General features: G+C 41.9%; 1 long non-coding RNA gene across 1 annotated transcript in view; it reads right to left on the bottom strand.

The window, feature by feature from the left end:
* Positions 1-23,040, bottom strand: part of LOC139363863 (uncharacterized) — an 89,380-nt gene that overhangs the window by 10,850 nt on the left and 55,490 nt on the right. The window lies entirely within an intron of this gene.

The following is a 23,040-nucleotide window of genomic DNA, read 5'->3' as shown; positions in this document are numbered from 1 at the left end:
CTTTTGAAACATTTTATTCCTCTTTAGCCAACTGTTCTGAGAGTGTTGTTGGCTTTGAAGATTGTAGTAGTTTCAATGAGATAAGCTTGTCAGATTTTTGAAGCAAAGAAAGGTGTGAAAAGTCACTGAACGTCAACACGCCAATGGGGCCACTTTAGGTTCTGCTGAGTGCCCAGTGGAGCCCACTGAAAAGCTTTATCTCTTGTCCATTTCTCTGTTCTTGTGTCTGCATAGAAAAAAACCTTTCCTCAGATATCTTTTGGTTTTCAGTGATATATTGCTTTTGTGAAGCTTTCAATGAAAGAAATAGTTTTGAACATCTATGTGTCAGGTTCTATACTTGAAAATATAACAGACCCTTTGGATAAGATTCCTTGTGAGAACTTAACAACGACTTATAATTTTCTTTTGTAGAGCTGAACAACCTTTAATATGCCTTTAATTTTGTTACCTCTGAGGATTTCAGGCTCCCTGACCTTAGATAAAAGACCAATATATGGGAATAAGAAAAGGTGAGTGGATCACAAAAGGCCCCTCTTGCCTTTGCCTGCACTGAATCTGTCCTTACAAAGGAGCTAAGAGAGATAAGCGTACAAGATGCTGTCATCCTTCTGTCAGAGACTAGGGTTATACCAACACAGGCCCCTCTCTCTGACTTTTTTGGCAAAGAAAGACAGAAGGCAATAATTCTGTCCTTTTTAATGCACATAGGTTTGAAAAGGATTTTGAAGCACAGTTTAGTACAATTAGACTGAAAGTCTTAATGTCGTTCTTCATAAAAATGTTGCATGGCTTCTGAAAATGCTGAATAGCTTTATCAGCCACATTCAAAACTTCAGCAAGCAAGCAAGGCCTTCTCTCTCAGCCTGCCTGGGTCAGACACACCGAAGGGCCCAGTGCTGAGCTGAGTAGCCCTGGGCCAGGTAGCAGTCAGTGGACCCAGACAGAGTCCAACCCTGGACGATTGTTAATGGATGTTACCTGTTTCAGGTATATTCTCAGCAAAAGGTGAGCAGCTTTTCTATGCCCCTACCCTCAGGTGGGTGCAGGCAGCCTTGAGTGCAGACAGTTGTTCCCAGCCTAGAGGGAGGGAATGTTCCCGGGACTTGGACATTTTAAGGCAGTGACTAAGAATTTGCTCTTCCTCAGTTTCAATTTTACCTGTAAATGTGACAGGATGATTCCTGCCAACAGTGCCTGGCACAGAGGAACTTGGAAACACAGGAACTTCAGACATCAACACATACTTCCTGGTTCGTTCTGACAACCTCTTGTCCCAACCTGAGAGTTAGTCCTTATGTTTTCTTCTGTGTCCCCATCTCTCTCTCTCCCTACCTCACATGCATGAACACACACACATACACACACATGCACACACAAATTTCCTACTTGAGACCTGTGGCTAGATATAGTGGTCATCCACAAACTACACAACGCATTGACCATGTGTAGGTGGTGGGAAGGCCAACCTTCAATACTAAACCAAGCAAGTGCACCCTCTAAGCCCTGAGTACTGTTCCTCTCATTGGCTGCCACACAAATACTATTAAAGGTGGCTTGCATTTCTATTCCCTATTCCACTTCCTATCAAGAAATAGAAAGATTGGTTCCCCATAAGATGTGAAAAGCATTCCTATTACATCCAATACTAAGTGATTACTACCTGCCAGGCACTGAGTTAGAGATAAGGATTTGAGTGATGAGACAAAAAAGATTTGCCACTCTCTGGGCCACAGATTATGTGCGTAACCTTCTTGAGCAATTCTCTGAACTTCTCCGGACTGAATCTCTAGGATTGGCGCCTGCTCTGATAGTCTGAGAATTCAACAGAAATGGGGAAGCAGGAGGGAAGGATAGCTTTGGTGGCAGGAGCAGAAATGACTCCTGGACAAATGTTTGTTCAGTGACAATACTATCAAGAGGAAAGAATGAGAAAATAGTAAATGAGGTAACAGTCACCTGGACACGAGGAGACAGCAGCCCATTGTCGAGGGAATTAACCAGAATTTGGAGATCCCCTTCAGAAATGGATCATTTGCCTCTTTGAAAACAAGGAGCTCTTTCACCTGCACAGGTTGCTTACAAGGGGAAGGAGAGTTTTCCTCTTCTTTGGCTGGTTGTTGACTTGGTCCTCTGTCCCTTCTTTGAATAGACCAAGGGATCTAAGTAACTTTCAGCAAGTGGATGCTCCTTGAGTATGGAGGGTTTGGAATGGAAATGAAGCATAGGAAGAAAAGCACAAGTCTTGAAGCCACTAAAAGCAGCCTTCAGCCACACACTTTAATGACTTCTTGGACCATCCTAGGCAAACTTTTAAGTCTCTATTTGTCTTTGTTTCCTCCTTTTTACAAAGGGGGCTAATAGGAATTCTTCCTGTTTGGATAAGAATTTACAGTTTTCATGTGTGCTCATTTAACTTCATGTGGGAGGTAGGTGGGAAGGAAGACGGATACTAATTTGCTCAAATCCTTTGATAATAGGCTGTCCTGTGAACAGTTAGCTATAAGAAGCATTTGAGCTAGAGTTCTAGTCTATCTGGAGTAACTTTTAAATTGATCTTTTAGGAGCCTTTCAACCGTGAGTTTCCCTTGAACTTACAGCCATTCTAAGAGTGTTATTATAAGTGTAATTACCCACACATAACACAAGATTCCAACTCTGCACACAACAAGAGCTAGACTTATCTCTAAGAAGTGTGTCACTGTATTTCTTCCAGCTGGCACAATACGCTCTTGGAAGAATTCAACACTACTGAGGCAGGCATGGGGGATTCTAGATGCATTCAGCTTGTACTTCCCAGGTTGTTGGCTTTGTAGATAAAGCACCTAGCACAGCATAAGTGGTTGGTTCTTCCATCTAGTTTGTCTCTAACCCTTCAGGATGAACTTGAGAATGAAACAGCAATTTCTTTATTCTCCATCCCAATAGAATTTTGAAGGATTCTTGCTGTATTGTGCATAGAAAGCCCTCATTAGCAATGCAAGCACTTCAGAAGGCAATGAGTGACTCATACAAGGTCCAGAAATAGCACTGAGGAAAATTGCTTTTATGTAATTTTTTCCCCAGAATGTCATGCTGTGAATACTTATCATCACAGCAGAAACACGTGGGAAAGATCACATCTTCCTGGGCCTGCAGGGATGTTCTGTCTCTCAGAGTCATGTCACTGCCTTACAGGCCTCCAGGAGCCACCAGAAATTTGAAGGAAGCTGTTTAAGCACAACAGGGGAGTGAATAAATGCAGGGTATATGTAAGCAGTAACTCCTGTCTTTAGTTTTAATAGTAATGCATTCAGCACATTTGATTTGGTTTATGTTTTGTTGGTCTTGCTTTTGCTCCCTGAGGTAGACTTCAACATTTCAGAAAAAAATTGTGTTAAAACATAAATGATACAAAATTTACCATTTTAATAATTTTTAAGTGCACTTTTCAGTGACATTAAGTACATACACTTTTTTTTTTTTTTTTTTGAGATGGAGTCTTTCTCTGTCACCCAGGCTGGAGTGCAGTGGTATGATCTTGGCTCACTGCAACATCTGCCTCCTGCGTTTAAACGATTCTCCTGCCTCAGCCTCTCGAGTAGCATGGAATTATAAGTGTGTGCCACCACACCCAGCTAATTTTTGTAGTTTTAGTAGAGTTGGGGTTTCACCGTGTTAGCCAGGATGGTATTGATCTCCTGACCTCGTGATCTGCCCCCCTTGACCTCCCAAAGTGCTGGGATTACAGGCGTGAGCCACCGCACCTGGCCAAGTACATACACATTTTTGTGACGCCATCACCAACACCCGTCTCCAGAGCTTTTTCATCTTCACAAACTGAAAGTCTATACCCACTAAGCAGTAACTTCCCATTTCCCTCCCCTCAGTCCCTGACAACCACCATTTTGCTTTCTGTTTCTGTAAATGTGACTATTTTCAGGTACCTTATATGAGGGGAATCACATGATATTTGTCCTTTTGTGATTTGCTTATTTCACTTAGCATAATGTCTGCACGGTTTAGCCATGTTGTAGCATGTATAGGACTTTCATTTCATTTTAGTCTGAATGATGATCTCTCATATGCATGTAACACATTTTGTTTATCCGTTCACTCATCAAAGGACACTTAAGTTGCTTCCACTTTTTGGCTACTGTGAAGAATGCTGCTATGAACAAGAGTGTAGAAGTATCTGAGCCTCTGCTTTTACTTTGGGGAGTATATACCCTGTGGAATTGCCAAAAATAGATTTTTGAAAATGAAATGGGAAGATCCTGAGGGAAGTAGGTGATACAATTTTTACTCCATCAATAAATTAGAAAGAGAAAGGGCAGAAGTATATGATCCAGGACTCTGAACCTAGTGAGATGGATGGAGGTGGTCACCCAGGCAGGGTAGGGAAGGAGAGAGGGGCAGGCTTGATCTAAAAGGAGGTCAAGCTATTGGCAGGTTGAGATTTAGGCCTTAAAACATTCCTTGGAGAGGCTGTAGCCAGGTTAGAAGGAGCTCTTGAAAGTTGAGCCAGGGTCAGCACATCCAGGGGCCATTTGAATGGATACCACCAGGTGCTCATTCAGAAGACTGACACCAGATCTCTCTCCTTCACTGCTGAGTGAGGTCCTGTCACGGACAGCTCTGCCCATAGCCCAGTGATTACCTAGCAGCAGGATGTCTGCTGGTTTTCCCTAAGCAAGTAAAAGGTGTGACCTCAAAGTGTTCTGAGTTGAAAGCTGTCTTGGAGTGGAAGGGATGGACACATTTCCTGCAGCTTCCTTGATTCAATTGGCCATTGGGAGCCAAATCAGACTCTGGAGCTTAACACATGGTTTCTAAGGAGTCCCCAAAGGGTGACTCTGCTGTGTGCAGCATTCCCAGCTGTGAAGATCATGTGGGTTGGAAGGCAGATGAGATGGGGATAAGCATGGAACTTATAGCAAAAGCTTAGGATGGTCACCCTTGGTGGACTGGACTAGTCTGACCTGGCACTAGTATCTGTCCTCCCTAGGACAGGCCCAGCCGGTGCCCCAAGGACTTGCATTTTGTTCCATGCAGCCTCTAGCATTAGGCAATGATCGTAGCACCCTGGATAATGACCACTCTTGGAAAGATTAGCATTCTACATACTTAGTTTTGAAAAAATTTACGTAACTGGTGTTCTACTTTTTCCTAGAATCTTTGCCTCTTTAAGGACAAGTCTTTGCTCTTGTAAAGGGAGAAAGGGATCCAAGAAAATATTGGTATGCAGTAATTTTTGATTAGCATCCCTAGCCAAGTGATAAAGATACATTACATGCTCCGAAATTCTATAAGAGTCCACCCAAATCCCTGATTCATTGCCTAAAGGGGCCCTTTGCAACACAATAGCTTACACTTCAGGCCCAGATTTCAAGAGGACTCATTAATCAGTGATGTGAGTTGGTGAGTGAGAGGGTTTGGCCCCATGACAACTTGGAAAGTTTGCCATGATTTGGAAAGAACGGCAGCCCACATTCTGAATAGAGAAAGGGAAAAGGGGACAGAATTCTGTGCTGAACAATAATGAGAATAACGTGGAACTGCTTCAAAAAGATGTCCAGCCAGCAGTAGAGGAGTACACCTGTGCATATGGCGAATGTTGGGGTCCAGGCTTGCTCATGGTCACGTCTGGGAACAGACTGACAGGGATCAATGGGATGCTCACTTTAAGAGTATCTAGGCAACTGTCATAAGAATGTGTTTTATTCAGAATAAAAAAAAAATCACTGTGTTTGTAAAAACAAGGATGTTCTTGTTTAATTGTCTAGGTTTCTGACATTTTGACTTGTGGCTCCTTGAGACTTGAGTGGCAGCGGAGATACTAATTTTTATGCATGTTGGGCATGAGATATAAACAAAGTAGATATTTCCTTTATGATTCACAAAGTAGTGGGAAGGATTCTGCTTTAGGAATCAGGGGCAATGGAGCTAATTCTGCTGCCCTGCTGCAACTCTATTTGAAAGTATGATGTATTATTTTACCCATCAGGCCCTCTGCTTCCTCACATCATTATGGAGTGGGAGTGGATGGAAGGTAGCTGGGTTAGATGTCTTTTACTCACGACCCAGAGGGCTTCAGAGATCTTGCCAGTCCTTTGGAATAGTTTATAATATGTTATATCTTTGTGGATATAAGTATTTTTTTCTCAAAAGAAGGCTTATTGCTTTTATCACATTTTCTAAAGTGGTCTGTGGCTCCCCAAATGTTAAGAACTCTTGTACTAGATCGCTAAACATCTCCTCTAACTCTTACAGTCCTTGAATATGCTGTTGCACATCTGTGACTCTAAGGTTTATCCAGTTTATTATGAAAGGTGACTGTGATGGTATCTTCCCTAAATCTGTTTTGTTTCATTGTAACGTGAGAAAAGTTGCAGGTATGTGAACTTTCCTAGTTCATTCTCATTTTCTGGACTCAGCTGGGGTTTCTTGGGAAAAATAATTGAAAAGTAGGAAATGGGCATCTTTAATCCCTTTAATCTTTACAACTCCTGATTGTGTCTGCTCATCCCACCTTGCAGGGTCTCACACAGCCCCACTGTGAAGCCCAAGCAGATTTCTGCTCTCAGCTCCTTTCTCGTTGATCCCTTTCTGCCTTCACCCCACCCTCACTCCAGTCTTCCACCCAAAGACAGATGCTCCTTGACTTATGATGGAACTGCATCCTGATAAGTTAGTAGTAGATGTTCCTTTACCAGACACAGAGGGGATCCTGGAGGTATTAAAAGGTTGATCCACTGAAGGTTGAAAAATACGTTTAATACACCTGACCCATCAAACATGAAAGCTTAGCCTGGTCCACTTTAAATGCACTCAGAACATGAATTTACAGTTGGACAATAATCATCTAGCAACCCCGTACACTGCAGAGTATCAGTGTTTACTCTTGTGACTGGAAGCTGTGGCTCGCTGCCACCGCTCAGCATCATGAGAGAGAATTCTACTGCATGTAGCAAGCCAGAGAAAAGAAGAAAATTCAACACTCAATGATTTCTATGAACGCATATTCCTTTTGCGTTGACATAAAGTCAAAAAATTGTTAAGTTGAAGCATTGTAAATCAGGGGCCATCTTAATGCCCATTCTCCATCTGTTCTTTAAACAACTGACTTTAATTGAAAAGCTAAATGGGGAATGATCTTCGAGCAGGTGAATCTTTTAATACCTCCAGAATCCCCTCTGCATCTGGTAAAGGAACATCTACTACTAACTTACTGACCTCTGCACATGCAAAAGCAAGTGGATATGGAGGGATGTGTTCTTTCTGAAGGGGAGAGTTCCTGGTGCAGATTTCTTACTGGCTAAACTTGCTGGAAACACCCACAGAAGTGGCACATCAGATCATTCTGCCCACAAGCATTTTAAAATAAAAATGAAATCAAATGATCCTCTGTTCGACATACACAAAATTCACTGTTTCAAAAACACTTTCAAGATGATTTTTGTTCCTTTAGATTTCTCATTCCAAGGATTTTGCCCCACCCAGCAGGGGAATTACTGAGTATTCTGAGAACTGTGTCTTCTGCCCTGAGAGTGACCTTCTCAGTGTAAAGCCATGCCTCAGAGATGGTCACAGACAGAGCATGTGTCTTTCTAATGGAAGTGAGAGAGTATGCATGGTGGGGGGAGGGTGGAGAGAGAGTTTTGCCAATACTACTATCCTGTTCATTAGCAATATTCACAGCTTTGCTTTCTTTGATTTGTGGGAAAACTCTTTTAGTGAAATGACACCTGAGACTGTCCAATTCTAAGGCAAGGGTGAAGTAAACTGATAGAGAAGTTGATAGGGCACTGCTGTTACAGGTTACTTTGTACCTGTTTTGCAAAACTTGCTGAAGTATGAGCTGGATGGTGCAATAGTGAGATCTTCCTATGTTCTCTCACAGGCACTCCGATTTTGTTTTCAGAGGATAAAAGTTCATTTTAAGCCATTTGAAATTCTGAAAACCATGGAATTTCATTTTTCTTCTCCTTTTTAAAACAAAAGTTATTCTCCATGTAAGACACATTAAATGTACAATTTTTTTTAAAGGAATTACTTTGTGAAAACAAGTCCATGGATTCAATTTTAGACTTCTTATTCTTAAATGTTTCCAGCACCTATCAACAGGAACACATGTGGCCCCACAATTCCCCATTTATGCAGGCTATATTTCAATGTAGGGGGCAGTTAACCTTTTCCCTTCCATTTGGTGATTCTCTTTACCAGCTATCTTTATTTTCTGTAGAATATTTTAAAAAAGAAAATGTAGGAGATATTTCTATTCACATCACATGTTGTCAAAGCCCTCTTGTGGGATGTGGTTTAACTCTTTAACAGTGGCCCTTTGATAGCTGAAAATTTGATGTTCAGCAATTACTGCTTTTTGAGAACTCCAAGTACATCCAGCATTGCAGTTTTTTTAAACAATTGGCTCTTTTTTTCTGGGTCCATTTCTCATCTCACTTGGCTCCCCATAGAGATATGAGACAGGCCCTCTGTTTCTATTGAAGTAGAACAACTGACATTTATGGCTCAGCTGGAAGTAGAGAGGTGGATTGACTGATTCAGGCTTTCATTTTTTTTTCTCCAACTGAAAATGTGATATGGGTTTGTTATGTTTGCTTAATCTTATTTCAGGCTCCCCTATAAAAATCCTGGTGGGAGAAAGAAAGCAGAGCATCAGCATATGTGTTGAACTTGGAATAAGAAACTTTAATCCTTGGAAAAATGGTATTGTGTAAATTACAAGTTGTAACTCGTCCCAATATATTCAGACAGTGGCAGGAACGTTTTATTTTTTGTTTTAATGCTCAGTTCACACAATAGTGCATTAAAGTGGCCTTTTGAATGCTGATTTCCCTTAACTTTTCTTTAGGCCTATATTTATTTTATTTGAGAGAAACCCTACGCCTTGAAGTAAAACGATGTTTTGCATTTACGGATGGTGCACCTGACAGTCAGAGGTTGAGCAGGTTTGCTAGTGGCCAGCTGTTTGCTCGTGCCCTCACCATCGGTATATATTTTGACTGCAGAGAACAAATAAAAGGCTCCATTGATTGGGCACTTATGTGCTGAGCCTTGTGCTGCATGCTTCAGGTTCATTGGTGAATTTAGGACTTACAAGATCCTATGAGGCAGGTCTTCTTACCAGCCTACCACTTTATTGATGAGGAAACTGTGGATCAGAGAAGAGAAATAGCTTTTCCAAGGTCACATTTGAAGTTAGGAAGAAAAGGGGAGTATCTGAGTACAAATCAGTACGACGTTATATCACTTTGACTCAAATGTCAGATGCAGCCCCTCTTGCCACTTCAAAACAAGATTGCCTTGATATCTACCCCCATCCAAAAATCTGAGAAAAAGTTCAATAGCATTGCGTGTGTTCATGGGATGAATCATCTTCGGGAGAGGTGGTTCAGCTGAGTGATAAAGAGCCTGGGGTCTGGACTATGTTACTCAACCTCCCAAGCTTCACCTCCCCCATCTAGAACATGGAGGTCAGAATAGCTTCTACATCAGGTGGTTGAAATGAGGATGAAACTGGTTCTTTCATGCCACAGATGTTGTGCCTCAGGGCAGTCCTTAGCCCATGGGTGTGCTTGGGCATCAGTCTTGTTGATTATTATGGATGTTACTTCTCGACCGGCTCTCCTGCCTCCGCTTCAGGGTATGAATGGTCTCGTCCTTGGTACCTGGGTCTCACCTGTGTCAACCCTGACAAAGAGCTTAGCCCTTTTGATTTCCATAAAACTACCCCTATTTCTCCAGGCCTCTCTCTCTCTCTCTCTCTCTCTCTCTCTCTCTCTCTCTCTGTGTGTGTGTGTGTGTTAGGTGTTACCAAGGGTTTGAGAGAATCAGAGAAGAATGTTACATTTTCATGTCTCAGTAAAGCACATGACCTCAGTTGGGAGTTAGATACACTTTTTCTTAAAGGTCCACATTGCTCATGCTGTATTTTTGATTGCCTTGTCTCCTGCTAACCCTTGTCCTCACATTCTCCTATTCTACCTTCTTAAGTTGTTTTCATAAAGAAACAGTTTTCTAAAGAGAATTTTGGAGCTATCTGTTAAGGTAATTGAAACTCTAACACTGACTTCAGGAAAGGGAAGCCTTTTTGTCGTCGTTGCTGGTTCTTTCCTTCTTTTCTTTTCCCCTCCCCTTCCCTTCCTTTCTTCCTCCCTCCCTTCCTTCTTTCTTTTCATCTTCCAAAACATAAGGAAAGTGCAAAAGTAACTGATTGGGTATTTTCTAATATCAAGAAAAATATGTCTCTTGAAATGTGATTTTATCCCTTTCTAGTGCTATTGAATTTTCAGAGATTTTTTTTTCCTTTTTCTGCTAATTACCTCTTGGAAGAGTGTATTTATCATACTCATAGCTCAACACAGACTGATGGTGGAGCCACTGCAGAGCTGTTGTCTGAGAGCAAGTTGCTCCTCTCAGCGGGACATCCTCAGTGTGCCCCCCATGCACAATTTCATCTTCCCACTGACTCCGTGGTGCTAAAGCAGGATGGCTGGTGAGGGATGGGATGCTCTTTCTAGATGGCCTCCCTCCCCTCAAGATAGGAGCCCACTCCCTTGGGGAAGAGAAGCAAGGAAAAAGTGAAAAGATGCTGGTGGCTTAAAGTGTGGAGGGAAGAGCCTGGGCAAAGAAGAGAGGAACTGACTATAGCTGGACTGACCTAGCAGAAGTGTGGTTAATATACAATGTATGTATGTGTATGTGTGTATGTGTATATGTGTGTGTGCATGCAAGCACATAGTTATGTAACTATTTTTCTGATTGCATAATTAATATATGTAAAATAAATTGGTTAGGAAAACATGAAAAAAAAACCCAAAAGAGATCAATAAAAATATTCATAGTTTCACCACCCAGAGAAATCTCTGCTGAAATGTTGCAATATTTTTTTGCGGTTGTCTTTTGGTGACTATACACACACAAATATAACATATATTTTAGATCAGAAATGAACATCTGTTCACTATCGATAACATTATTTAAGATAAAGCAGAATAAATATGTCTTTTGCCTGACAAAGGGAGCTTGCTCCCTGCTCATCACAATGTTGTGGGAGCCTCTGCTTCTTTCGAGTGAGCTCACCATTTTGTAGAATTCACTCAGCTCAATCATGTGTATCTCATCGTTTGCTTCCCTACTCATCCTCTTGCATCCACTTTCTTCACCTTTTAGTTAATTCTAAATATCCTCAACTCTCTGTGCATCATTTGGCCCCATCTGGAGCTTCACAGATTGAAATGCCTATTTGCAAAAGTTTTTACACATGGATGATCTGCAAGAGACACCTACTGTTTTTTCATAGGCGCCTGTGAAATGTATCATTTCAACATTCAAAAGTAAAGCAGGATAATATCCAGTTTGGAGGTACAGTCTCTGAAGGCAGGCAGACGTAGGTTTGGGTTCCTTTTTTTTAGCCACAGTTTTATCATCAGCAAAATGGTAAATTAAAAGTGAGAACTTTACTCTGAATTATTATAAAGATTCAATGAGATAACCTGGGACATGTGCTCAGTACAGCATGTGGAGAGTACACAATTTGTGAACATAATGGTTCAGCTGCAAAATCGTAGAGCAAAGTAATGGGCGGTATTTGTATGATATTTTCCCAAGGTGAGCCAGACAAGATTGAACTTCCCTGCAAGTAACTGACATCGAGGTGAGCTGAAGTAGTCGTAACAGTGCAATATGATAGGAGCAATAGCTACTTGAGTACTTCCTACAACCCCAGCACTTCACAAAATTTCATTTCATTTTTGCTGCAATCCTATGAAAAGGTTACCAGCATTTTGTCAGTTAGGATATTTGAACCAGTTAGGAAGCTGGTTTAAGTGATGAGAAACCATGACAAGAAGTCTAGAATTAGATCAGTCTGCAGAGTTGGTTGATTCAATAATCCAAAATGTCAAGTGCAGTCCTCATCCTTTCTCTCCGTTCTGCCATCTCCTCCACTGGCTTCACTCTAAGACTAGAAGCAAGATGGCGGCAGCCGTTTCAGACATCACAGCCAAACATAGCAAAGTCCAGAGTGAGACCATCTGTTCGTGTGCCTCTCTCTTAGAAGTGAGAAATATTTCTCCAAATGTCTGCAGCAGATTTTTATTTCTGTTTTATTGTTTAGAGTTTTGCCCATTTCTGAACCAATCATTGGGAAAGCAAATGGAATTACTCTTAGATCAATCAGATCTACTCCCTTCTGGAGTTAAGGGTGGGATAAGCTCCTCTGGGGCTCATGGCTATATGAAAAGGGGCAGATACCTGGCAAAACTGGAGTTTTGTTATGAAAGCAGAATGAAAGCAGTATTGGCACCCAACTTAAAGGATGAACCCTATTTTTTAAATGAGGAAATGGCAGTCAAAAATCTTAAGTAGAGTGTCCGAAATCCTGTGGCTAGCTAGGGACAGAGACAAAATTCTAATCCATGGTTCATCTGACTCCAATGATTACACATATCTCTAAAACAGGTAAACCTATAGTTTGTCCTGTGTCTTTTGAAAATATTCAAGCCATGAGACTGCATTAAGCAAGATTATTTTAAGAGGTTGTAAAAGCTTATGGACCAATTGAAGCTAACACTTTGCAATGTAGGATGCTGAGAAGCCATGTGCAGCCAGGGTGATCTGGCATGGAGCCAGAAAGGGAGTAGCGCCTCTGGAGAAGCTGTGGAGGTGAAAAGGTGGATCCTTCTACAGTGACAGGTCATACAAAGAACGTGTGTGGTCTTGTCCCAGAGTCCAAGCTGTGGCAAGGATAGTGAGAGAGGAAGTAGTGTTCCCATTACCCATCAGTGATGTTTCCAATACCAGCTTCCAGGCTCTCTCTTCTTCACAGATGTTTACTGAGCTACTTAACAAGAGAGCCAATAGAGAGAAGCAGTCTTCTCATCAATATGCTTGGTGAAAAGGGGAGTCAAATGTTAACATGAGGTCCGAGTTAGAACCAGAATCCGCTGGCGGAGTGCTCTAACCACATTCCCGTCTCTCTCACAGCTCCATCAGCTGCCCTACTTTGAGTTCCCTGGGATTACATCCTTGACCTTTCCTTGACTTTGTGTGCCCTCGCCAACTATCTTCAAAGGCAACCCGGATGCCAGTGACATTTAGTGACGTGTTGCAGACTCCTGTCTTTTGCGTAAACTCTAAGGCTTGGTCCCACCTATCTTTGTGTGCCTTCATCTGATTACTTCATAGGATTTTCAGACTCAGTATGTCCAAATACGTCTGTATCTGTCACCACTCCCATCCAAAACACAATAGAAATGTTTGTTTCTATTCCTTCTGGCTGTTGGTCCAAGAATAGAATCCTTGGGCTCATTTTGACTCTGAAGTCCTAACAGACATCTCAGTAGCTGACATGTCCTGGTCCTATTCAGCCATCTCCATCTTTCCACCTGTCGACTCCATCCTAATTCAGGCTTCATCCTTTCATACTTAGGCTATTTCAGTAGTTTTTGCCTTGTCATCCCTCCTTTGATCTTTCTGCCCTATCAAACCCATATCCCACACTGTCACTAAAGGTATCTTTCTGAAACATAGACATGGGTCCACTACCTCACTGAGTAAACTCTGGAAGTGTTCTCCAGTGTCTACAGGGTAAAGTTAATCCTCTTTGGAATATCATATAAGGCCATTCACAGTATTGTCCCACTTTATCCTTAGAGAATTTTCTTATCCTTTAAAGAACTCATACCTATCTTTTAAGATCCAGCACACATATTCCTCCAGATTTCCCAGGTAGAACTAATCATTCCTTTTCTGTGCTCCTCCAGTGCTTTGTGCATACCCTGGGGTCCTGACACTGCGCTTGGAGCATTATATTGTAATGCCTCATTTTTAGACTGCGCCACTGTGAGGCTCATGTTTCTCTTTATATTTGCATCTCCCATTTTGCTAGTGGTATTTGGAAGACAAGTGTTGATGGAAAGGAATTAACTTTTTTCAGTTATGTGCAGTGAATGTTCATAGTGAAACACTAAACTAACCAATGCCTGTATTTCAGTTTTTCTTTTACTTGTTTTTTAACCTTCACATTGTTCATGTAGGAAACACATAACCTTTGTAATAACTTTAATTTTTTGGTAGTGATCCTCACTCTTAGACAAGAGGGTAGATGGAGGTACTCTTCCTCCTTCCTCCTTGTTTCTAGAACATTACTGCGCTATGCTACTATAGATATGTTTAAAATGTTAAAAGCTATCAGTTTTAAGTTCACATCACGTGCCAGACTTAGTTCTTCATTGTTGTACATGTATTACTTCATTTATTTTAATTATTTCAGTAATTCAATGACCATAGTACTACTCTTTCCCCGATTTACAAACGAGGAAACTAACGCACAGAGAGGTTAAGTAACTTGACCAAGATCACACACTCAATAAGTAATGAAACAGGGATGTGAGTCCAGCCTGTCCTGTGCCAGAACCAATGATCTTGACCACTAATGGCCTCTGGAACCACTAATGACAGCCTTGTTTTTATCTTATAGTCACAGTTAATCATTTGTTTTCACAAAAGATGTGACACCTCAATTAAAATCATTAGTGGTCAGGAGCAAATGTGAATATGTTTGAATTTCTTGCCTTTGGCATCTTCTAGCTGGGACTCTGTTCTAATCAACACATTCTTCTACTGATACATGGAATCAAGACATTTCATCTCTCACTTAAGTTAACAAATGATCACTTCTCACGGATGTGGGCAACAAAAGATCTGAGTCATTAATTTGCTAAAATGTTTTCCCCCTTGTGAACTTTAAATCTTTTCTCTTTTATCCTCATAATAACACACATATTTTTACCCCATATACACTGATAAATAGTAGAATCTTGCTACAGACTAGAAATTCACTGACTCGGACCTCAAGGAGGAAAGAAAAGGGAATGCACTCCCAACCAACAACCATTAAAGGTGAAGGGCTCTAATTATTCTGCTGGAACTGGAACCCATGGTTACAGGGGTCTGAGCATTTGAAACCCTCAGGCTGAAAACTCACTTAACTTTCTGCTATGTGTGTGTGCATTGTGGGGCTGGGTTGTGTGGAAGGAAAGGAATAAAATAAAATCCATTTCAAACTCGGAGTTCACCATCATTTTGCTTACACTCTGGAGAGAAGAAAAATGATCCTGTCACTTTAAATATAGCATAGACTGCCATATAGATCTTATGTTTTGTTCTTTCTTATTTTCTTCCTTTTCCCTCCTACCATCCCTCCCTCTCTTTCTTTGCCGCCCTCTCCCTGTCTTTGTATGTCCTTAGCCCACAGTTTCTCCTTGTTCTGCTCTTGAAGTCACTTTGCTGTTTCTTTGCATTTGTTTTGGGATCATTCTGCATGTTTGTGTGCTCTCTCCTTATCTAGAAAGTCCACCCTTCATCTTGGTATCTGCTGGTTTCCTCTCCACACTACCCACTTAGAATACAATTTTGGGTATGAAAATGTGTGCTAAGCAGTGGCTTGGAAACAAATTCCCTCTGCAGATGGCCAAAGCCCTGCACTCCTGGGTCAGTGGTTGAAGAATTCTCCTTTCATTGTGTATAGCCTTCCTTGTTTTGTGGGTTTGCATTTTTGCCTCTAATCGAGTGTCTCTGTTTAAAATCAGTAAGACTAATTCTTACTGGGCACTGGGATGGAAAAAGTCATAAATGTGTAGGGCTGGGCAGCCCAAGGTCTGATTTGTTCAAATTAAGTGAGATAAACCCCATGGAATACTTAGAAGAGAAATCGGCATATTCAGGCACTGACCAATGTTTTCTTCCCTTCTTTTAATTGCTCCCTCAATTATTTTTCTCCATAAACACTTAATATCTGCTCAAGCTTTCCAGGGGGAACAGTGCTTTTTGGGGGGCAGATGGGGGTATAAGGATGGGATAGCTTACACAATGCATAGATAGAAACTTGTTCAAGTCCACTTGGTGATGTGATATTGTTTGTTGGATTCTACATTGACAAGTTTTCTTTTCTACTCCACATCATGGGCTGATTTTGGGATATTTAAATCTCATTCTTTCTGTGGTATTTAAGTCTCAGTCGTTCCACCTGGGGAGGTGGAAGGACAGAGAACTTACAAAACATACACACACAAAAAAACCCTCTCATGAACACAGGTAGAATGCCATGTAAAAACCAAGGCAGAGATATGGGTGATGCTTGTGTAAGCCAAGAAATGTCAAAGATTGCCAGCAAACCACCGGCATCTGGGAGCGAGGCATGGAACAGATTTCTCCTCACAGTCTTCAGAAGGAACCAACCTTCTGACACCTTGATCTCAGGATCCTAGCCTCTAGAACAGTAAGAAAATGTATTTCTGTTGTTTAAGTCAAAAAAATAAAAAATAGAAAACAAAAATAATCCTCTCATGATTTACTGTTCTGTGGAGCTTGAAGGGGAAGAGACACCACATGTTAAAATTCCCAGCCCAGTGGTCATGAGTTTCTCACATGCTGGGTTGCACAGGCCTTCCCTATATGCTCGAGGCCTGTTGAGAAATTCTGAGCGTTGGAGGCCTTTCCAGGGCCGCCCTCAGGAGAGAGAAATCCTGCTGCAGGGTAACTCCCTAAGATTAGAAAAATGTAGCTTTGCTGGCCAACTGAAGCAAGGAATGATTCATTTCCTGTCATTAACAGAGTGAGAAAGATGTCGTTCACAAAGTTCTTTAAGCTGGAAAAGCACATTATGTGAAATACTCAATTTCCTGCTGGATGGCACCAGCTCTCCAACTTGCCTTTCAGCAGCAGCATTGCTTCTGGACAGTTCCAGATTCTGGGGGCTGCTGGGCCACATGCTAAGTGGCTCAGGTGCCTGATGTGCAATTAGCTGGGGGAGAAAGGACATTACGCTAACTCAACCCTGGGTTAAAATAATAACCTTGGCTATCCCCTGGATGATGTATCGATGTTTAATCCTCAAGTTGCTATAGAACATTTCTAAATATTTAGCAACTGGATTGCAAGTTAAAACTTTCATGTTCAGGCTCTTCTGGTTAAAAATCAGCTAAAACAAAACCAAACAATCTGAAAAAACTAAAGACCAAAACTCAACCTCGCATTTAAAATTGTGCTGGTTATTATTTGCAGATAATCCCTTCTTGACGAACTAATCTTTTGCCTCGAAAAACAAGTTTACATCTTATAGTCTATTTAGCTTACTTTCTGATATTGCCAGATTATATAATCATAGGTTTGAATTGATAGAACATTCCTTTTTAAGGAGCTGAGAGAATTTAATCTTCTTTCCTATTTAGTTGCAGAATGCCCACAGGAGAAACAAGATGGCAACTAAATTTCCTTTTTTACAGGCGCCAAACAGCCTATAGTTACAGAGAGGATATGTAATTTGCCTAGGATCATACAGCTAGAATTGGGATCTGGTATAAAAACCTTGGTGCTGTTTGCAGTCTAATGCTGCCAGCACTTGGCACTGATACCCCATCTTGAATGACTAATAACCTCTGTGTATGAAGTACCAGAAGAATATGGCCTAGGTTGTCTATCCCTGGGGCTTCCAAATGATACCTTACTTCATCACCACAGAGTTTTATGATGCTGGCATTTTTATCCCCATTTCACAGGTGAGAAAATTGAGGCTCAGGGTCATATAGTGGAGAGAAGTAGAGATAGGGTTTGAACTCCGATCTACCTGACCACGTTATCCACTGCCTCTGGAACATATATAAGAAAAGATATGTGGACAGGAAACATACAACAATCAGTGGTTCAATGACATCCAGGAGTCAGTGTTCTGGGAGAAACTGAAAAGTAAATATTTTAAATAAATGTTTATTTTCTGGCTCCTGGTTATAATAAAATTGTTAGTTTGTGTTTCCTTTCAGTCAGAGTTAATACTCTAAAAGAAAGTGAGAGTTGCAGCTAACAGAGTTTTTATGTAAGAGGGGAAGTAAGAGGAGCACAAAAAGGAAAGGAGGGTACTTGAAGACAACTTCTGTGCAGTGTGGCATTGGCCAGTCCTGAATGGCTTTGGAGAGATCTGATTTTGAGCAAGGACACTGGACAGAGAGGGAGAAGGGGCAGGAAAGGCATCACTGGCAAGATATAACTAGACTTCACGAGCCTCAGGGCCCTCCTCACCTCAGTCAGAAGTATTTAGGCAGTATTTAATTAGACAGTATTTAGCAATACTGCCTACATGCCAAAATCCCAGAGGGGAAACAGTAAAAACCCAAGACACTCAAGGAGAGAAGGATTTTGGAAATGCCAACAGGAGAAAAAAAGATTTTCCTGGCTCAGGCCCTCTTTGATGACCTAGGAAAACTGGCTTGGGAATCAAAGTCGGGTGAAGTATGGTCCTGGTATCAGCATCACTTGGGAGCTTCTTAGAAACCAAATGCTCAGGCCTTACCCCAGACCTACCAAATCGGGAATGCTGTGTGGGGCCCTGCTGTTCAGGTTTTAGTCAGCCCTGCAGGTTTTGGATGTGCCTAATCTTTGAGAACCACTGCTCTGGAACATACAGAGGTGAGCCCTGGGCAAAAGGGTGAGAGAGAAGCTTGTCCCAGGTACACCTTTACATTTATTAAAGTGATTATTTGATTCATAGCCATGTGCCCTTCTAGGCTGTAAGTCAGACTGTGTGGCACACAGGAAGATACATTACTCAGCTTCCTTTGCAGTCAGATTGGAGCCATGTGATTGGGTTCTGGCCAATGGAATGTCATGGAAGTGAGGTCATCCATGTCAAAGCCGGGGTCCTGGTTGGTATACAGCCAGCCTGTATGGGGACTCTGAGAAATAAACTTATATGATGCAACTACGATCTGGAGGTTGTTTTTCACAGCAGCTTCATTTCCCTGATTAATACAGGCTATGAACAAAAAAGTAGGCAAGGTCTGATCTGTTTTTGCTTGTGATTATATTCAGGGTGATCGTCGAAATGTTAACCGATGCTGTGTCAGTGGGCCAGTCACTCTACACAGACACTGACTGCAGGGCTTATAGGGGCCTGCAGGCCCTCTGCATTCCCAGAGTTAACCCTTTAGATCAGGGATCCGGGCGAGCTCCAGAGGTTCAGAGGGAGAGGGCATTGGCTGGGACAGTACAGAAGAACTTCAGTATTTTAATGACCCATACAGCTGTACTGGTGCATGCCAATTGTATCACTAATATTCAGTACATTCATGATACAAGTAGGCAGACAACAAATAGTTTTTTGAATCAAAACCACATAATTTGAACATAATATAGTTAGGGTCCTATTGAGCATTGAAGATAACAATTGCAGACATCCGTTAGGAGTCTCCCCTGGAATAAATTGTCTATGGAATCTACAGGCATCCCTCTGGGCTCCATTTGAGCCACTTCCTTACTCTAAAAGATGGATGGAGACCTCCCATTAGAATGGAAGTCCTTGACTTTGTTGGGTTTCTGAATCCCTTTGGCGTTTAATTTGAGCTCCTTTCCTAAACAAATGCACGTAAATATAAGGATGTGGATACTGTTTTAGGGGGTTCATATGTCCTTTGGGCTCCATCTCCAGGAATGAAAAGTAAAACAAGGAGGAAAAAATTTCTGGAAGTGGCTAAGTGTGAACCAGGACCTATTTGCCTTTTAGCATAGAATATGTGTAAACTGCAAAACCAGGACTTAACGAGATTTCTGGAGCATCTGTAACTTTCATGACATTTTATTTTCTTGGTTCCTGTCTTCTCATCTGTAGTGAATAGCAATATAAACTCTTAAAAAAAAAACGCAACAGGAAAGAGTGTTGCAGCTTTGTGTAGAAATGAGTATTAGCATTCATGTCATAATTTGTAAATTGAGTTTATCAAGGCAATGTATTAAAATGCTGCACGGGGTCCTCAGGCACTTCCTTCTCTGTCTCAGCTGCTTAGAGCTACAAGAGGTTCTTCGTGCTTCCAGAACCTGTTTATTTTAACACCCACCAGAGGGGACCCGTCTTCCTGTTTCCCCACTGGATATAAAAACCGTTGGATGGTGAATCCTGCAGATCTGACGGGAGGAATTTCTGGCTAGTGGGAGGTGGAATGATTCACTTGCTGATGTTAGTGCAGTGAGAAAAATCTCATTCATAAATGTTCTCTCACTTGCAGCAACTTTAACTTTACTATGTTTTTATTACTGGATCATTCCAGACCCTGATGAGTCTTCAGCATGATCTAGAAGGATGTGAGGACACTCGCTATTCCACAATGGCCTCTTTAAGGAATAGTGGGCACTCCAGGGGCCAGAGGTAGACAGTCATCCTGAAACAGAGGTCAAGGTTATGCTTGACAAAACAAAGCATCAGTTTTTTTGTTTTTTTTTTTTTTTGGATGATGTAAGTCAAAAATCAACTCCCATTGAGGTTAAAAATGTTCTGGCTGCCTAGCCCTGTTGCTGTCAAAGGAGCCCTCATTTTCTCAAGCCTGAGAATTGAATATTTTAGGGAAAGAACTTTAGAGGCCTTCTGCAATTTGCAGATGAGCTTGAAGTCCTGGGGGATGAAAGAACTTGCTGAAGTCCAGTGGCTGTCCAGGGGATGAAAATACTGCCACTTGGCAAGGGCAGTGTTTTTTTGTGGAGATGTGTGATAGGGAAAAGGTGAAGCGTGGCCAAAGGAAGGGGTGCGGGTAGGTTTGGAAAGCCTTTGCAAGGATTTGTGCTTAATCCTGGGAATCATAAAACATTACTCAAGATCTCTGAGAGTGAGGGAACCATTGCCAGGATTTGTCCATGAGATAAGTTGAGAGGGGAACAGAGAGGGCACATGTGGTGAGTGTGTGGAAACAAATCACCTGATTAGCAATTTTTGCCTTGAGCCTACTATGAGTGTGGTGCTTAAACTCGGGGCAGTCCTCACCCACACACCCCAGAGGGATTCCCTCCACACATGATGGGCTGGCGGGGCTGAGCCAAGGACAGGAGTGATCAGGGAAGGAGGACATGGTGCCAGGAATAAGGGAAGCAAAGTAGAGGCCAGGGGTGAGGGAATTAAAAAACTGGAACAAGGAAGGATGCCAGAGTTCCTAGAATCGTGATCCCTCAGGAGCTGAGGAGCTTGTGGGATTTGGAGATCCTCACAGTGTAGCTCATCAAAGCCAGGGCACAAAGGCAGACCACCAGTCTCCGGAGAAAAAAGGTGCTGGGTCTGGGGCTCGGGCATGGTGTTCTGTGCCCACTGACTCATTTCCTGCTGAGTCTCAGGGAGGTTTGGTTATTTACACTCAATTACACATCTTAACTCTGCAAATGTTGGCACTAGGATGTAGGCACCTCTTCCATTGCTTTTAGTTGCAATCAGATAGGAAAAGGAACAGATTAGTGCCTGACTTAGAGTTAAGTCCTCAAAAATGTTTAGATGTGAGCACCTTGTTGGTAATGATGTTGGTAGCTCGTTGCTATCCATTTTCACATTAGCCAAGAGTCGTTTCTCATGTTCACCTGGGAAGGTGGCTCTGAGTAGAGATATCTTGGTGGGGACAGAGCTTACAAAGAGAGAATTTTGATGGGGCTCCCTGGAGGAGTGAGAGTGTACCACGCCTGAAAAATTGCTTCTTAGCTGGTGAAATAAATGCTCTTGGATTACTCAGTGCAGGAAGTGAGTTGCACAGTAGATAATGAGGCGGAATTTCCTCCCCAGCTGTGGCCTGGTGAAAATGTAGACCAAGCCTCAGTAGTCAAGGTGGTAAAGGGGCGAAGTGAAGGGAGAAAGACGAAGAGGGGTGGGATGGATGCTCTCAGCTAGAAGCAGAGTGGAACCTCATCTCAAACAGGAGGTAGAACATGGACTGGCATTAAAAGTCCCTCTTAGAGGCTCTATGTGAAACCCCATGAAAAAGCTTATCACCTAGATGTGACATTTTAATGAGATTAAAATGAGCCTTGACGAAGTTGAGTCAGATGGGAGTGAGGGAATGAGGATTATCTGTGCACTCCAGCTTTTTGTGAAGTGAAGAGTGTATATAAATTATCTAAAAACCCTCAGCAGACCAGTAACTGCAGATTTTGTGTAGTTCTAATGAGAAAGCATTTTAGTTTGGCAAACACATCAGTGCTGTGTGTCCCCAACGCCCAGTGGTATTTGCCTGCTTAGCTTTTGAACTCCGAGAAGTGGTATAGCAATCTCCAGTGATCACAGGAGATTTCAGATCACCAATACATTTATACAAGGAACATCTTAGCACATGGCTTAAGAAAACCTCACACTCTAATTACACGCTGAAAAAGGTCATTGCGCAGAATTTCCTAAGAAGAATTCCAGTGTTTCCTACAGAGAGGCTTGCAGGCTGAGGCTATTGTGACATCCTGCTGTAAAGCCAGTTTTTTGTGCAATTTCCATGGAAAAGTGGGGAAGAACTCTACAGCCATGAAGTCTATGTGAATTTGGAAGGCTTCTTCTTCTAGCAGAAGCTCTTTGGTAAAGAGATTCTAAGGGAGTGATGTATATGGAAAAAGTGGGTGGATTCTGAAGATTTAAAAATAATCAACACATTCTTGGGGTTCATGTGACTACAACTCTATTGTGTGGTTTCTTTGAAGTGCTGGGTCTTTGGACTGAAATTTTAAACTCATCTCACTGTGGCCTTTGGAAACAGAGCATTAAACCTCCGTCATGCATGTTAATGCTGGGGCAGAAGAGGACAGAAGATAATTGTATTCCTCAGTATTCACACTATCTTTAGATTAGGGAGGGTGAGCGCTCGTTGGAGAGGGTGTATGTTTGTGTCACTTTTCTGAATCTTATACAGGATGCAGCAGTCATGTGATGATTGCCAGGTTGCACAAGATCACTAAGGCCACAAGAGGCAGTGGATGAAAACTTCAGGTGGGTTTGGTTTCAGGTATCTAGGGTATCGACAGGCAGCAAACCTATACATGTCTCTAGGGCAAGGGTCTAATTGTATGTGCATGTTAGTGAGAGGGTGAATCTTATTTCAGTACATTTTATCCTGTGGTTATGTAGGGCTGAAGTTACCTGTGTAGGCAGACTTATCTGGCAGGGCAATAGCTCTAGAAGGTTTGAAGTAGGCAGATTCTGTGTCAGAGCAAAGACCGTTTCTAGAGGCAGTCACCAGTGAAGGTGTTTTCTAA

The sequence above is a fragment of the Macaca nemestrina genome, chromosome 6 (genome assembly GCF_043159975.1).
Source record: "Macaca nemestrina isolate mMacNem1 chromosome 6, mMacNem.hap1, whole genome shotgun sequence".
Lineage (NCBI taxonomy): Eukaryota > Metazoa > Chordata > Mammalia > Primates > Cercopithecidae > Macaca > Macaca nemestrina.
Note: the sequence above shows the minus strand (reverse complement) of the source record. Positions and strands in the feature narration are given on the sequence as shown.